The sequence below is a fragment of the Vipera ursinii genome (assembly GCF_947247035.1).
Source record: "Vipera ursinii genome assembly, chromosome: 2".
In the NCBI taxonomy this organism is placed as follows: Eukaryota; Metazoa; Chordata; class Lepidosauria; order Squamata; family Viperidae; genus Vipera; species Vipera ursinii.
Window position 1 is genome coordinate 26,929,072 of NC_139513.1, and position 14,625 is coordinate 26,943,696.

At 42.6% G+C, this 14,625-nt stretch overlaps 1 long non-coding RNA gene across 1 annotated transcript in view; it reads right to left on the reverse strand.

Moving 5' to 3' along the window:
* LOC310636369 overlaps positions 1–14,625 on the reverse strand; it is a 431,277-nt gene that overhangs the window by 366,854 nt on the left and 49,798 nt on the right. The gene's annotated exons all lie outside the window — the stretch shown is intronic.

The following is a 14,625-nucleotide window of genomic DNA, read 5'->3' on the forward strand; positions in this document are numbered from 1 at the left end:
GTCTAGGTGTTCCAGGAATGGCTGCTGCCGCCCATCTCTGCTCTCGTGCTTGTGAACCAAATAAAGTGCTATCTTAAAAGTCTTGCTCCAAGGTCTTTTGTGAACTGGTAGTGGGTGGTTGTTGTTGTTGTTGGTGGTGGGCAGTTGATAGCACTTATATCAGTTTCTCAACCTGGGTCAGTTTAAGATGTGGACTTCAACTTCCAGAATTCCCTGGCCAGCATAGCTGGCCGAGGAATTCTGAAACTTGAAATCCTCCCTTCTTAAAGTGACCCAGGTTGAGAAACAATTATTCTGGAAGATGAACTCATCAAATTTGCAGATGACACCAAGCTGGCAGGAATAGCCAACACTCCAGAGGACAGGCTTAAGATACAGGAGGATCTGGACAGACTTGAACACTGGGTGCTATCTAACAAAATGAAATTCAATGGTGAAAAAAGTAAGGTTCTACATTTAGACAAGAAAAACCAAATGTGCAGGTATAGTGTAGGTGATACCCTGCTCAATAGTAGTAACTGTGAGAGGGATCTCGGAGTCCTAGTGGACAATCACTTAAATATGAGCCAGCAGTGTGCTGCTGCTGCCAAAAAAGCCAACACAGTGCTAGGCTGCATTAACAGGGATAGAATCAAGATCACGTGAAGTGTTAATAGCACTTTACAATGCCTTGGTAAGGCCACACCTGGAAAACTGCATCCAGTTTTGGTCACCACGATGTAAAAAAGATGTTGAGACTCTAGAAAGGGTACAGAGAAGAGCAACCAAGATGATTAGGGGGCTGGAGACTAAAACATATAGGGAGCGGTTGCTGGAATTGGGTATGTGTAGTTTAATGAAGAGAAGGGTGAGGGGTGACAGGATAGCAGTCTTCCAATATCTCAGGGGCTGCCACAAAGAGGAGGGAGTCAAGCTGTTCTCCAAAGCACCCAGAGGCAGGACAAGAAGCAACGGATGGAAACTCATCAAGGAGAGAAGCAACCTAGAACTAAGGAGAAACTTCCTGACAGTTAGAACAATTAACCAGTGGAACAACCTGCCTCCAGAAGCTCTGAATGCTCCAACACTGGAAGTTTTTAAGAAGAGATTGGACAGCCATTTGTCCGAAATGGTATAGGGTTTCCTGCCTGAGCAGGGGTTTTGATTAGATGACCTCCAAGGTCCCTTCCAACTTTATTATTATTATTACTTATATGCAGAATATCTTTCTTCCACTCTACCTTCCTAGCAGATGGTCTTTAATAGAGGAGAATATTTGTAGCTCAGGGTTGACATGAGGGGTCCTTGGTGCCCTCTGAGCTTGCTTGTTTTTTTGCAGGCGTTTCATTATTCAAACTAGGTAACATCATCATTGCTTAGTAAAGAGGGCAGTTTGCTGTCACTTTATATTCTGGTAGCTTGCCCTGTCAGTATTGGTGGGGTTGGTCTTAGAGATTCTTTGGTTGGGCTGTTTATTTTTGGCTCTGGCAGTTTTTGATTGGTGTATTGTTTATTTGATTGCTGGCCTGATGTAAACTTTGGAATTAATCTGTGGTGATCTGGGTGCTGATTACTGGTAGAAAGGTGTTGGGTCTTTTTGTTCGTTTTGGGGCTGGTTGATCGTCCCTTTTGCCTAGTCTGCAGATGTTAAGGTCTGGGTGTCTACCGGTATTGATGGCCAACTTGTCAGAGTGACAGGCTTCTAGAAATCCATTGGCGTTTTTGGACTTGGCTTGGTCTAGGATGGTCACATTTTCCCAGTTGAAATTCTGGATAAATCTGTCTATACGTTGTGGAATTTAAAATAATTCAGCATGTCTTCTGATTGCTAGTTGACGTTCATGGATGTGTTCTGCCAGTCTTCTGCCTATTTGTCCTCCATAGTGGGATATTAACATCTACATACTGTGCAAAAGAGATAATCAATAAGGCAAAAAGGCAGCAAGAAGACCAAACTTCTCCCCATCAGCAACCAACACCCAGATGAGCGTAGAGCAGTGGTGTCAAACTCAATTTCATTGAGGGCCGCATCAACATTGCGGTTGCCCTCAGGGGGCCAGGTGGGTATGGCCAGGGTGGGCGTGGCCTACTGGTTGGGCGTGGCTAGAGTACGTATGGCCTACTGGGTGGGCATGGCCAGCTCTACATCGTTCACATCAAGGGTGCCTATGGGGGCCTGGGCAGGAGTGGGACAGATCTGAGGGTCTCTGGCAGGAGGAGGGTCTCTGGGCCAGGGCCAAGGCAGTGGGGGCCGTTCCCTCACTGTTTCCAGGGTGGCTTCGTGGGCCGCATGAAACCACTTTGTGGGCCGGATCTGGCCCCCAGGCCTTGTGTTTGACATGTCTGGCATAGAGTAACGCCAAGGTTAGCATCAGACCAGGAATCATGTAAATAATACCCCAATCAAGGAACTGCCAAAGAGCCAACGGTAAACAGCCTAACCAAAGAATCTCTTAAGATCACCCACACCAACAATGATAGGGCAAGCCACCAGAATAGAAACTGACAGCAAACTATTCCTTTCTGTCTAAGGATATAAAAAAATAATAATACATTTTAGTGGTTTGGTTCAGTTAGGGATAAGGATCAAGAAAATAGATGATTTACTAGAAAGCTTCAAAGTAAGACTCCAAATAGCAAGGGCTACACTGTGCAAGATGTCCCACACAAAATAGGTCAGCAAAGAACAGAATAATAGGATATCTGAACATAGCAGAATGGGAAGGACAAAGCTGCTAGGGGGAATAGGAAGCCTGTGGATTTGCTTGTTTGTGGTTTAGTGCAATGTGTGAACCTAGCAAATCAAAACATGATTTATAATGGAGCATAATGATGAACCAAGCCCACTGTGGCCTAATGTGTATGAACTCGATTAAGAATTGAACTTAAAATTAGCTAATCTTTTAACATTCAGCACTTCGTGATGTACATCCACCTTTATTTTCTTTTAACTAGGAACATCTATTACAGGTAGTCCTCGGTTTACAACCATAATGGAGCCTGGAACTTCCATTGAAGTTCCGTTGGTCGTACATCAAGGCATCTATCTGTGGGACATACCTGATTTTACAACATATTTTGCCACGGTCATTAAGCAAACCCGTTGTCTGCAATGGATGGTTTTTGTTGGAAACCAGAAGTAAATGACAGCTTCCTACAAAAAATATTGTAAATTGCAGTCACTGCAATTTGGACACTGTAAATCAGAGGTCCCCAAACTTTTGGGCACCAGGGACCGGTTCTGTGGAGAGAGGTTTTTCCGTGGACTGGAGGGGGCGTGGTTTTGTGTGCTGCCTGCATCCCGCGAATGGGGCTTTGCTTGTTTGTGCGGACTGTTTGCTGGCATGCTGCAGCCCTGTACTGGTCCACAGACCTGGGGTTGGGGACCCCTGCTGTAGATTACCATAAAGGCAAGGCAGTTGTCAAATGCCCAAAATGGGATCATGTGGCTGTCAGAACTTCAAATCCAGGCTGAAAGTATCTTGTAGATACTATAGTCTGTTGCCACTACAAATGGCCACTAAGCAACTAGTAAGTCGAGGGCTACTTGTATTCTAACTTTTTTTCCATTTAACCAATGAAGTAAGAGTTTTTAAAATCTTTCACAGCTTTAGAGGCAATGGGATTTTAGTAGTTGCATCTACTGAAAAGTTGTGCTTGTTGAAAGGTCCTCTTTTCTCTGACTGACAGTATGTCTTTTTTTTTTTAATCCCACTGCTCATTCTTTTCCTTTTCCTTAAAAAGTAGAATAAACTTGGCATTGCTATTGAGCCTGCCTCTGTCAAAATGTTTCCACCCCACCAGTAGAAACCAGTAGATATTGCTTTCTTCTAGTTCTGCTGTACTTTGATTGGCTTGTCTCATTTGGGCACATTGTGTAACTTTTTAAGCAAGAAAATGTGCACTCCTTTGCTCCGTTTTAGCCCCTCCATCCCCTTCCATCAATCCTGTGATATGCTGGCTGTGAGCAGAAAGACTTTGGTCAAAATGAGGCATTCCAAGCACAGAAAATTATTATCTCAATTCTTCTTATAATTGGTGCAATGTTCCATTTTCTATTTTCAAATACTGCATTAAGAAGGTAAGCAAATTCCATTTTGCTCTCAGTACTAATTTTTTTTTAAGTGGGTCTTTTCCTGTTTCTTCTTTCTACTTTTATTTTTCCCAACAAATTTAGGGCTGCTCAATCATTCCACTGTAAGACCTTAATCCTGTCGAGAAAATTAATTAGCTCCCTTATAACAGGTACATTTGAACTACAGAATGGGATGAAATCTCCTAGAACAGACATGTCAAACACAAGGCCCGGGGGCCAGATCCGGCCCACAAAGTGGTTTCATGCGGCCCACGAAGCCACCCTGGAAACAGTGAGGGAACGGCCCCCACTGCCTTGGCCCTGGCCCAGAGACCCTCCTTCTGCCAGAGACCCTCAGATCTGTCCCACTCCTGCCCAGGCCCCCATAGGCCCCCTTGATGTGAACGATGTAGAGCTGGCCACGCCCACCCAGTAGGCCATACGCACTTTAGCCACGCCCACCCAGTAGGCCACACCCACCCGGCCTCCTGAGGGCAACCGCAATGCTGATGTGGCCCTCAATGAAATTGAGTTTGACACCCCTGTCTTAGAAGGTCATCTATTTTGAACTTCTTGAAGTAGGGCATCTTGAAACTAGAGCAGGGCTAGGCAACCTTGGCTCTTTTATGACTGCTGGACTTCAATTCCCACAATTCCTGAGCCAGCACAGCTGGCTCAGGAATTCTGGGAGTTGAAGTCCACCAGTCATAAAAGAGCCAAGGTTGCCTAGCCCTGAACTAGAGTATCCAAATAAATAAAGACCTCTAGCAAAGAAAAGCTCACCAGCCTCCAAAGTCATTAAGAAGTCAAAATGTTCCTAGTGTTCAAGTGAAATCTAAGTTATGTCTGCCTCTAGTCAAGTTCAACTCCTGCTCATTTCAAGAACTCAGCCCTGTATTTCCTTGATTGTCCTCAAGGAGATATTTGCCATTGCTTTTCCCAGGGAAGTTATTTTCACTTATCAGCCTAGCTTACAACCCATCCAAGTATTACTATGGTCTCATTTTCTTTGTTGTTTTGGCGCCTTTGAGTCATTACTGAGTCCTGGCAACTGCCTGAACTGCCCGCAGTGATCTTGCCAAGATTTCAGAAGTTGCCTCCACCTAGGGTTGAGAAAGAAGGACGGACAAGTCCCCAGCTGGCTTCAGGCCTACTCACAGTCCCCCAATTTCTATCCTGATGCTTTAATCATTACAACAAATTGGCTCTTTATGAAAACCAGCCAAGGCCAGCTATTTGCAGCTATTTAAATACAGATTGGGAGGGGGGAAAATCACAGGCTTAGTGGTTTACCACTGGCAGATTTTTGAAAACGGATTGTTGTTATGATAAAGAGAATTCTGTAGTACATGATCTAAATGGGATGTTTATTCCTGGAATGTTGCGCCATAATGCTAGGAAAGTGGCAGGCATTTACAACAAGAAAACCCAAATTTTTCGTTTACTGAAATAATTTAAAATAACGAGAAAAACTGTGGGCAAATTAAGCAACATTTTTGTTTGGTTTTTGCTTGGAGCTAGGATATAAAGAATGTGCTCCAGCTGACTCTTACACATTTTGATATGCCTAAGTTAATTCTTGCTAGCCACCCTTTCCAGAAGACAGTTTTCCCATGCCTACTTTGGATACTGCAGCTTCAGTATATAAGATATGATAACCTTTATTGTCATTTTTACTGTGAGTAGCAAACTGGCCTACATTAAAAATGAAATTCTGTTGCCTGCTCTCAACCCATACACATACATGACACACATATACACATGCTATATAAATATAACAAAAACAACAATAATAAGGCTGACCTGGATTGACGATGGGTTTTTAAATATGTTTTAATTTTTAACTGTGTAGTTAATTTATTTTGGGGCTGTTATTTAATTCTTTTTTTAATTTTTGTATTGTTTTTTTTATTGTTGTTAGCTGCCCTGAGTCCTTCGGGAGATAGGGCGGCATATAAGTCCCAAAAATAAATAAATAAATAAATAAATAAATAAATAAATAAATAAATAAATAAATAAATAAAGTTGGAAGGGACCTTGGAGGTCTTCTAGTCCAACCCCCTGCTCATGCAGGAAACCTTATACTATTTCAGACAAATAGTTGTACAGTCTCTTCTTAAAAACTTCCAGTGTTGGCGCATTCACAACTTCTGGAGGCAAGTTGGTCCACTGATTAATTGTTCTATCAGGAAACTTCTCCTTGGTTCTAGGTTGCTTCTCTCCTTGACTAGTTTCCATCCGTTGCTTCTTGTCCTGCTTTCAGGTGCTTTGGAGAATAGCTTGACTCCCTCTTCTTTGTGGCAGCCCCTGAGATATTGGGACACTGCTATCATGTCACCCCTCACCCTTCTCTTCGTTAAACTACACATACCCAATTCCAGCATCACACACACAGAGACACACACATGTACACACACAAACAAACATATACATTTTTGGATTGATAACAAAGAGTTAAAGGGGACTGGGATAGCTATTTCGAGCTAATTAGCTCTCATAAGCCAGCCATACCATCTTGAGATTCGAACCTGGGCTGCTTGCATGTTAGGCAGCTGTGTTGATTTCTTCTTCCCATATTTGGGCGACAGGTGTATCAAAAAAACAACTCAAGACACACACACACAGACACACACACATCAGAACAAGAAATCCGAACACTGGGATAAGAAGTGCTGGTCAACCGCCAATCTGACGGTTCCCTCCACACGTCTGTTCACCGTAAATCCACTCATACGGACAGGATACTCCATTACAAGAGCAATCACCCCACGACTCACAAGGTCAGCTGTATTAGAACGCTTTTTAAGCGTGTGGACGCGCACTGCAGCACGAGCAAGGCAAAAAAGGAAGAAAGGCGCTGCCTCTATTGTGTCTGCAGGAGCAATGGATATCCACCAAATTTTATCAGGCAATACAGTAGACCAGGTGAACCTGCCCGTCACCAGCATGAAAACACCTCGATGGCAGGGATAACACTGCCTTACATTCACGGTGTATCCAAAGCCACGGTGCGCATATTGGCCCCCTACAAGGTCGGTGTTGCCCACAGACCTGATCAGAACTTGTGGGCTCATATCATCTGCCCTAAAGATCCATTCCCCAATGAAGTCCTCATTCATATACAGGATGGCATGTGAAAGCTGCCATTGTAATTATATTGGGGAGACTGCAAAATGACTGAGGACCAGTGTACACCAACACGAGCTCGCCATCAAAAGACAAGAACAACAGAGGTGTGGGCACACATGGCCACACACAATCACACCTTCAATCTGGCGGGGGCTGAGGTGATTGCCTGTGATAACACCAAGGGCGGACGATTATTCAAGGAAGCTTGGTTCTCTGACCACTCTTCGATCAATCGGTATATTGATCTCCCCCCTGTGTTTCAAGCCCTCAGGGGATGGGAAGAGGAGTGGCGTGCACGACACAAATGCAGACAACGCGAGCACTCACAAAGCGCTCCGTCAAACCAAGACCAGAACTGCATAATTACACAATCACACCCCCCCACCGCAGAATGTAAAAAAGAGGAAGAACAACTATTTAGAGCCTCTGGCATGAAAACACGGGCAATGACAAGACAATGACTATAGCTAATAGGACTGATAGTAATCCTCTTCTGACAGCAGACACTCAGAGAAAATCACACCCCTTAGGAACGAATGCGAGGCAACTCGAAAGAATACGGCCGGTTGAAACAAACAGAGCGGTGACACGCTCTATGGGTGGAGTGCAGAAATGCTGATGATATAAATGCAGTCTCCCCACTCCAATGATTTCATCCTGATGACGTTGGTAGTTAGCCAATGAAAGCTTGATTTTTAATAAAACTGTTTTAGTTTTCTACCTTATTCCAGTGTTCGGATTTCTTGTTCTGATTTAAATATGCCTGGGATTTGTATTTTTAGTTTGATTAAGGAGTGTATGTGTGTGTGTGTGTGTGTGTGTGTGTGTGTGTGTGTGGAAATTTTGGGCTCAGTTTTAGTTGTAAGTCTAGGACAAGCAAACCCAGAAATACTGAAAATATACATGGACTTTAAGGAGGTACGATGACTCGGTGCTTAAAGATGCTGAGCTTCTCATCTGGAAAGTTGAGAGCCCAGATTTGAGACCTGAGCACTGTGTGACAGGGTGAGCTCTCATTGCTTGTCCCAGCTCCTGCCCACCTAGCCGTTCAAAAGCATGAAAATGTGAGTAGATAAATAGGTACCACTTTGGGAGCAAGATAACAGTATTTTGTGTGCCTCTGCTTATAGTCATGCTGGCCGCATGACCGTGGAAAAGGGTCTTCAGACAATGCTGGCTCTTTTGGCTAAAACGGAAATGAGCACTGCCCCCTAGGATCAGACACGACTGGATAGGGCAGGGGTTTTCAAACTTAGCCCTTTTATGACTTGTGATGACCCAGGGCACAGCACAGAGGCAATGGAGTCAGCTGGCAATTCAAACCGCCCTGTAATTGCTCCAAATTTTCTCCAAATGCTCCCACGTTTCTGGCAAGCCTCCAAACAAAGGAAGACACACAGACCTTCAGCCGCCTCTGGCTGCAAGTAGTTTCACATACAGTCTGATTAGAAGATGAATTTACTCAAGGCTACGGAGATAACAAGGAATGACACATACATCATAAACCTAACGAGTCTGTGTGAATACAATCTTGCCTGAGCCGTTTCAGAAGAGATGCCAAAATACAAGCCGAGGTCTTTGAACATCCAAGCAACGTTGTCAGTCCAATGGTCAGAGTTTCCGGGTTTCCAAGCAGAAATCAACACAGAACAAGAGATCAGCAACAACACACAAAACTCCAAGGAATCAGTGTTTGTTCCCAACAAATGCCTCTCCCCAGAGCGTCTCCTTAAATCTCAGTTTCCAGGTGTGCCTTGTGGAGAGGGGCGGGACGCTCTCCTCCCGAGTAGCTGAGCCTGCCTGCATTGTTCCCTCCTTCTCTCCATTCTCCATGCTCTAGGATCAGGTGGGGGTGGCCCTTGCTTACCGCCTGAACTCTGTCTCTTCTGTTCAGCCTGTCCCAATCCTGAAGGGCCCTGGACTGCCTCGGCCTGCTCTTCCCCACATTCCTCTGAAGCCACGGACACTTCTCCCTCTTCCTGTTCCAGCTCATTTTCCTTCACAGATTCAGGCTCCAACGGAGGCATGACATTTGTGGACTTCAACTCCCAGAATTCCTCAGCCAGCATACCTGGCTGAGGAATTCTGGGAGTTGAAGTTCAGAAGTCATAAAAGGGCCAGGTTTGAAGACCCCTGGGATAGGGGAAACCTTTACCTTCATACATGGACTTTACCGGTATCATATTGCCTATAAAAGGGAGGAAGAGACTGAATCAGTACAAAACTAACTTGTAAAATAGCTAGTTCACACAAGAGGGAGCTCTTGATTGATTTTTTTTTATTTTTTTTTAAGTTTCTTACAGCAAGCAAGTATAAGTTAGTACTTTGGCAAGCACAGATTAAGTGCCGCAAATGGCTTTCATTCTGCACCTCAAACACATGAAGAGCAGTGAAAGGCTGGGGGGAAAATACAGGAGGAAAGCAATTTAATCTGTCCTCCTTTTCAAGCAGAACCTGGCCCAGGGTTTCCTAAACTTTTTTTTCTCTCCCAGGGGCCCCTTCTCACTTTCAAAAATTATGGACAGCTCCAAGAGAGCTTTATATGCATTACATTTATCAATATTACTGTGAAATATTAAAATTAATATTGTGCAATATTTACCATACTGTAAATTACGGTAATACAATAAATAATGTATTTATTGGTATCATTACTATGATTATTATTCCTCTGTTGCTTTGCTGTACACTAACAGCTTTTGCTGACAAATTCCTTGTATGTTTAATCACACTTGTCCAATAATATTCTATTCTGTTCTGTTCCATTCCATTCCATTCCTATTCCTATTTCTATTCCTATTCCAGCATCTGTTGCCACTACCCACAATTTCTGATGCAATTTTAATATTATATTATTTTTCAACATATGCTGGTTAGTTATTTTGATTCTTGGGGGGGGGCGCACACTTTAAGAAATACTGTCTTGTTGTTTTCTCCTTTGGCTTCTAAGGTGTGTTGGCCCTATAATAAAAGTTTGAACTCCTTAGGCAAACTGCTTTCCAGTTTGGACTGGAAAGAGACTCCTAAGGGCCTCTGGTATCATTCCTTATATGGTCCCAGGTACAGTATTACATCTGCAAGTGTCCACCCTAAAAGATAGACCAGACTAAGAAAACAATGTTATGTAGGTCAGGACTACTTTTATTGTAACAGCTACAAGTAGCAGAGCCTTGAAAGTCTGAATGCATTTCCTCTCCTCCCTTTATCTCTGTGTAAAGGAGCGAGTTTGACTGAAATGTTTCCCCAAGTTACTTTCTAGGCCCAGGCTCAGGCACCTCTTATCTATCTCTTGCCTTGTCCTATTAACTTTTGTCCTTCAAGGCCATTCTCTTTGTCCTCTATAGGGGAGTGGCTTTTTTCAGCAGGTCATTGAGCTATATTACCGGATGCGTGAGCATGCACCTATTTCATAGCTGAGAATCTGAATTAATATATGAGAGGTTAAACTGCAAAGCAGAAAGTCAATGATTCAAATCTGCCTTTACTATTGTCGTGTCATATGGATACAGTGATCATATGTCTTTTACTACAGGTAGTAAAACTTAGAGACTGTAATTGAAGACGGTTATAAGTCATGCAGGTTGTTGAGTGGATGCCCCCATAACCATGATGGATTTTATAACCTTTGTTTGCAATGGTCATTAAGCAAATGCCAAGGTCATTAACTGAATCCATTGCCCAACATGGGTGCTTTTTGCCAGAAGTCAGAAGTAGATGCTGTTTTTTGGCAAAAAAAGGTCACTAAATGAATGGTTACAAGTTGAGGACTACCCGTATAGACAAGATGGAAAGAAAAAAAACGTCTTCCTGAAATTTTAATCAAATGAATTCCAATTAGTGCCAGCAGTACCAACCAGAGATTTGATTCTTGTCTTTATCCTTGTTCCTATATTCTTCCGATAAGAATATTGTAAGTGATGCTGATATAGTGTGTGTCATGGTTCCGATAGATGAAACTCTTCAAAAGAATTTTGAAGCATTGTTTACCTTAAAGAAACTTTTATTCAAGAAACAAAGTATGGGCACTACATAGTTGTAACCAGAAACTAAATTCCCCTCCCCAGGATACACAAAGCACAATTCCCTCCTCCAATAAACCATCATAAATCACATTCCCCAATTAGCTTGAAGCCTGGGCTTTCTCCCCAGCTCTCCAGCCTGCCAAAACACTAACAGCTCTGGGCCCAATGTCCTTGGTTTCCCACACTAAGTTATTATTGTTATGACTAGCTGGACTGTCATCCACATTCCCCCTCCCAGCAGCAACTAATTCTAAAATCAATAAAAAAAATGGCTACATTTCCATTTGTTGTCGAAGCAAGAACATCCGATGTTAGCAGCATTGACAGTGTATGTCAAGTATCCTGCAACAAGGAACTCTAGTAATAAACCGTTCAAAGTTACAGCAGCATTGCAAAAGGTGATTTATGATTGTTTTTCACACTTACGACCATTGCAGCATCCCCATGGCCATGTGATCAAAATTTGGACGCTTGGCAACTGGCATGCATTTGTGACGGTTGCAGTGTGTCCCGGGTTCATGTGATCCCCTTTTGTGACTTTCTGACAAGCAAAATGAATGAGGAAGCCAGATTCACTTAGCAACCATGTTACTATCTTCACAACTGCAGTGATTCACTTAACAACTGTGGCAAGAAAGGTCATAAGGGCAAGAAAGGGCAAAAGTCAACGCCTGCCTTGCTTAGCAGCAGACCTTTTGGGCTCAATTGAGGTCATAAGTGGAGAACTACCTGAAATGCCAAAGATTATTATAAAAATGATAGCTGATTAGATGTGGTCCCAAGCAAAGTAAGATTGTGTTAATGTTGAAATCATCATAACATAATCATTAATCTTTATTTTGACTGTAGAATAATATAAAAAATGTAAAATTGCAATCATTTTAAGAATAAGATTTTAAGGTATAGTATAGACTAAAAAAATAATAACAGAATATTAATACAAAACTCTATAATACTGAGATCTAACTATTATAATTATAATTACTATTCATGTTAGAACTATAGTTTACTCTTTTTATTAGAAATATAAAAGCTAAGATAAGGTTATACAGTGTAAACAAAGTGAGTAGCATAAAATAAATGAAAAAAAATGACTAAAAACAGTAGCAGATCACATATGTGTATAACATGGTCACCCTTCATAGATCTCATGACTTAAGAAATTCCTTGTTGCCATAAACATGCTACATAAAACTACAAAAAACAGAATGCAGCATATGGAATAACAAATGAGTAATAAAGTTATTGAGAGCTAGTTTGTTGTTAAGGCACCAGGCTAGAAACTGGGAGACCATGAGTTCTAGTCCTGCCTTAGGCACAAAGTCAGCTGAGTTACCTTGGACGTTAGGAGGGAGACAATGGCAAACTACTTTCTGAAAAGCAATTTTGCTAAAAAAAAACAACTGCAGGCAGTCTTCGAGAACTGGACAAAATTGAACAGGAAAAAGAAACCAAAAACAAAGTTATTACACTTACACATATCTCCCTGGAGATTTTTATGCATTCCAGAATTGTGGCTTTCACACCAACTATCTAAGATGCATTACATCAGGTCTTGTTGAATTGCTATAAACCACCCAATCATTTCTCAATTTATTCTTTTTCCTCTCTTCATCTCAATCCTTTCCCATTAGTTCATCTTAATAAACTGCAGAGCTAAAAAACACAACTTTTAAATAAATTGACCATGTGTATCCATTTGATTAAGGGACGTGGTGGCTCAGTGGGTTAGGACACTGAGCTTGTCGATCAGATGGTCGGCAGTTTGGCAGGTTGAATCCCGAGTGCCACGTAACAGAGTGAGCGCTTGTTACTTGTCCCAGTTTCTGCCAACCTAGCAGTTCGAAAGCATGTAAAAATGCAAGTAGAAAAATAGGGACCACTCCAGTGGGAAGGTAACAGCGTTCCGTGCGCCTTTGGCGTCTAGTCATGCCGGCCACATGACCACGGAGACGTCCTCGGACAAACGCTGGCTCTTCGGCTTTGAAATGGAGATGAGCACCGGCCCCTAGAGTTGGAAACGACTAGCACGCATGTGCAGGGGAACCTTTACCTTTTTTATCCATTTGATTATAATTAACCTTCCTTTTAGTAAGGCTAACCAATGTTCTTTTCTCTTTCCCGTTAATATGCTTAAGGAAATTCCTCACCCTACCAAGCTTTCATAAAATCAAACTGTAACTGCTAAAAATGCTGACTTTTCACAAATGTCAGCTTCATGTATTATTCAGGATGAAATCCTAAAAAGCACAGTACTGCATTTCTGGGGCAAAACTGTACATTCGCTTCACAGCTAGAGTCAAGGAAAAACTTACATTTAAGATGACAATGAAAAAAGAAAAGGAAAAGCAAGCTATTGTGTGACATGACAGATTGATAGTCCAAGCATATGCAAAAGAAGTTGTTCAAAAGATTTTGCTTTTGTTCCAATTCAGAGTTAATTGTCCATAGCAGTAGTTTCTATGTATGTATATTTATTCAGAAATTAGCCTGGCAGGACTTGTTCCAAAGTAAAGAGTAGAAAGGAGCCTTGAATTATAGACAGGTAGTCCTTAATTTAGGACCACAATTGAGACTGGAATTTAGAACCCTAAACTATGCTGTCATGAAGCCATGGTTGTTAAGTGAATCATGCAGTCATTAAGTGACTCTGGCTTCCTCCATCGACCTTCCTTGTCGCAATCTCCCTGCTAAGGTTGCAAATAGCAAACTTGTGAACCCATAATGGTGTAACCCAGGGGTCTTCAAACTTGGCCCTTTTATGACTTGTGGACTTCAACTTCCAGAATTCCTCAGCCAGCATGCCTGGCTGAGGAATTCTGGGAATTGAAGTCCACAAGTCATAAAAGGGCCAGGTTTGAAGACCCCTGGCGTAAACATTTTAAATATGCCTGTTGTGTGTGCCACTTAACAGGTGGCACAGGTCAGGCGGCCACCTGATGTTAAGTGGCATACACAACAGGCATATTTAAAATGTTTACGCCAGGGGTCTCTTCAAACCTGGCCCTTTTATGATTTGTGGACTTGAATTCCTAAAACCCTGTTCCTGAGCTTGTTTGGCACTAACACTCTGTTGCCCCATAACAGACATCCTTTGTGTGAAGACAATTCGTTTCTCCTAACAAAGTATGCCTGAAATTGTGGCCCCGGGCTTTTTTGTTGCCATCCCAATTGTACCCACATTGCCACTCTGCTCAACACTGGGTCACTTGTTGTGCCCGCTTCAATGTCCTTTGCTGTTAGAGGGCATTCAGGGAGTTCTTGTAATGCTAAGACTTGACCTGCCGGTGCAGGATCGGGCTCTATTGCAGGCAATGGCAGTCTGCTCAAAGCGTCTGCATGACCCATCTCCTTACCAGGTCTGTACACTATTTTGTATGTGTATGCAGAGAGGAATATTGACCAACGTAGCATCCTTGG